Below are 3,653 nucleotides of genomic sequence, written 5' to 3' on the forward strand. Positions count from 1 at the left end.
GAAGCCCTTGAAGGACTTTCAACCTTGCATCCAAACCCCTCAAAAAATGTGGCTTTATGGTTTTGGCCCAGGCTATTTTTAGCAAAGTTGAATCTCTCAACTTTGCCATGTGTGTGACCAGCCAAGAGGGGTCTCTTTGGCTGATGGAATTTTCTATTTTTAGCAGCCACAATCAGCTATAAAAGCCACCCCTTTCTGATCATTCAACTCATCCCTCACACTCTCATTCTCTCTTCTCCTCTCTCACTTTCTCTCAACTTTTCCTTCCCATTTTCCCTTTTGTTCACGTGCCGATTTCTTCTCTTCGGAAAGAGGTCCTCATCAGCCATTGTTGAGAAGCAATTAAAGTGTTCATAAGCCACCTTGATAGCCGAGGAAAATGGATAACGAAGAACGGAAAAATCAGTCACGCCACGGAGAAACACCAGATTTGCTTCTTGTTCCTTATCTCTTTAAATTTCATTTTTTGTTTTGACAAACATGTTTATGAATATTTATGCTATTGAAATGGTTATTTTTAATCAATCTATCTTGAAGTTAATCCGTGTTGGGTTGATTATATTTTGCCTGCTTGAATTATTGAAATTGTGTTTGTGCTGTTATAGGCCTCGGTAAGATGCTTGATTATGTAAAATCATGCCTAAGTTATTCTTGCAATATTAATTGTTAGATAACTAACGAATTAATTGTTAAATCGTATTGAAATTGTAATTAGTCGACACAATACTTAATCAGTGCATGTTTATTGTTCTAAGGTAGCTAAAGTTAATTTAGCATTGTATTTGGCGATACATATGCCTTGCATAACTTGCAAGATTATTGTGATTAAACTGTTTCAAGGTAGAAATACTATGTTACCTCACTTGATCTTTTATATGCTTGTGAATATTGTTTAATCTCTTGGATTGACATTAAAAGATGTTCAAGAGATTGATTAATTTAATAAGTATGTATGAGCAGTAGTTAGCAATTTACCTAGTTGCCGTGAATTTGTTTGTAGCAGTATAAACATAAGTTTAATAATTCTAAGTTAAAGAAATGTAATTAATATAACACAATTATATCATCTTGATTAAACCTTATTTGAAATCGTGCATTAGAACCTTTTTATTTTTAAATTTTTTTCATTAGTTTTTAACCCTTAGTTTTTAATCATCTTTAAACCAAAATATTTTCCATCACCAAAGTGTTTTAACATTAATTTCATAAATATTCTCCCTGTGGGTACGATAACTTGATATTTACTTGTCACTTTATTACTTGTTGCGATTTTGTACACTTGCACATTTTTGTCGTTCCAAGTTTTTGGCACCGTTGTCGAGGACTGTTTTTAAAAAAGCCATTATTTGTGAATCTGTTTTTACATTTTGGTTTATTTATTTTTCTATTTAAATCTTTACTTACTTAATCTTTCTGTGATTATTTCAAGTGTTTATGAGTATTAACCAGATTATCGACTTACTCCCTGTGGACCCTGAAATAGAACGAACCTTTCGACAGCGAAGAAGAAAAGCGAACCAGAGAAGGACCGGAGAGATAAACTTTGAGAATATGAATCAAAGAAACGGAGCAAACTCCATTTCGACATGGCAAGAGTTAGCCGAGAGATTCCTCATGAAGTATTTCCCGTCGAACAAGAATGCCAAGTTGAGGAATGAGATCTATGCCTTCCAACAAATGGATGATGAGTCCCTGTATGAGGCATCGGAAAGGTACAGAGAGTTATTACGAAAGTGCCCTCATCATGGAATCCCACATTGCATTCAACTTGAGACATTCTATAATGGTCTCAACGCTCACACGAGGATGGTAGTGGATGCCTCTGCTAATGGTGCTCTCCTTTCTAAGTCTTATAATGAGACTTATGAAATTATTAAGAGGATTGCCAGCAACAATTATCAATAGCCAACCAATCGAGCAGCGTCAGGAAGACGAGTTGCTGGAATACATGAAGTGGACGCTCTCACTTCACTCGCATCTTAGGTATCTTCAATATTCCCAATGCTTAAGAATCTTATCACTAATGGGTCTAACAGTTTTGCAGCCCAACCACCTAACCAATTCGAGAATATAGCCTATGTGTATTGTGGGGAAGGACATTTATTTGAAGAATGTCCATCGAACCCCGAATCCGTATATTACATGGGTAACCAAAACCAAAACCGAGGGAGACAAGGACTGCAATCCAACTTTTATAACTCATCGTAGTGAAATCACCCGAATTTTTCCTGAAGTAACCAAGGGGCTGGAACTAATAACACTTACTCACAACCTAGGCGAACTCAGCTGCCTAGTTTACCCCAACAAGTTCAAAAACCAACCCAAGCTTGCTACTAAACTTAGGAATTTGGAGAATCAAGATATACATGGCGAAAAACGACACCAGTCTAAGGAATTTGGAGAATCAAGTGGGCCAGCTTGCTACTGAACTTAGGAACTGACCACAAGGTGCTCTACCTAGTGACATGGAAAATCTAAGAAATCTGGGGAAGGAACATTATAAAGCGTTGACATTGAGGAGCGGAAAGAAAGTAGAGCCCAACACTGTCAAAGTTGAAAAGGAGCCAGCTGACGCTCAAGATTCAGAAGAATTTCAACCAAGTGATGAAATTCCAGTTTCACCAGAACCAGAATCTGTAAAACCCGACAAAGTAACCTCAGGACCAGCTAATTCTGATCAACTAACAATGTTGTTAGATGCAGAATGACCGCCAAAGACGAATCAACCAGAATCAGTCCCATTAATGAAACCACCACCACCCTACCCTCAAAGACTCCAGAAACAGAAGTAGGAGATTCAATTCATGAAGTTCCTTGAGTTACTCAAGCAACTTCACATCAACATCCCGTTGGTTGAAGCAGTTGAGTAAATGCTGGACTACGTCAAGTTCATGAAAGATATCTTTTCTAAGAAATGAAGACTTGGAGAATTTGAGACGGTAGCTCTGATGAAGGAATGCAGTGCATATCTTCAAGACAAACTACCTCAAAAATTGAAGGATCCTGGATGTTTTACCATACCGTGCAACATTGTAGCAACATATTATGGTAAGACATTATGTGACTTAGGTGCAAGTATCAACTTGATGCCTATGTCAATATTTAAAAAGTTAGGGATAGGAGAAGTTAGACCAACTACAGTTACGCTTCAACTAGCAGATCGATCCTTAACACATCCAAAAGGAAAAATTGAGGACATATTGGTACGTGTATATAAGTTTATCTTTCCTGCTAACTTTGTAATTCTAGATTTTGAAGTAGACAAAGAAGTACCAATCATCCTAAGAAGGTCATTCCTAGCAACTGGAAGGACCCTTATTGATGTGCAGAAGGGCGAGCTCACTATGCGTGTTCAGGATGATCAGGTAACATTTAACATCTTTAAGTCTATGTGATTTCCTGACACAATGGATGATTGCTCTGTAGTGTCTGATTTAGAGGATTTAATAATAGAGAAGGAACTCAACTGTGTTGAGGACCCACTGGAAAGAATTTTGACATTGGATCCTCCAAATGATGAAGAGGAGGATGAATACTTAGCTTTACTAGAAGCTAATCAAAGGGGATTTAATCCACAACCCTGTTTTGCATCTTTGAAGTTAGAAAATAGAGACTATTCCCAACCAAAAGCGTTGATCGAGGAGCCACCTAAA

The 3,653-nt window shown here is 37.4% G+C and overlaps 1 non-coding gene across 1 annotated transcript; it reads right to left on the minus strand.

The window, feature by feature from the left end:
• Nucleotides 1-1,644: 1,644 nt before the first annotated feature.
• On the minus strand, nucleotides 1,645-1,751 carry LOC128036315 (small nucleolar RNA R71). Its single transcript, XR_008193113.1, has one exon. It is a non-coding gene; the product is annotated as a small nucleolar RNA R71 (small nucleolar RNA).
• Nucleotides 1,752-3,653: the final 1,902 nt, after the last annotated feature.

The sequence above is a fragment of the Gossypium raimondii genome, chromosome 13 (genome assembly GCF_025698545.1).
Source record: "Gossypium raimondii isolate GPD5lz chromosome 13, ASM2569854v1, whole genome shotgun sequence".
Lineage (NCBI taxonomy): Eukaryota > Viridiplantae > Streptophyta > Magnoliopsida > Malvales > Malvaceae > Gossypium > Gossypium raimondii.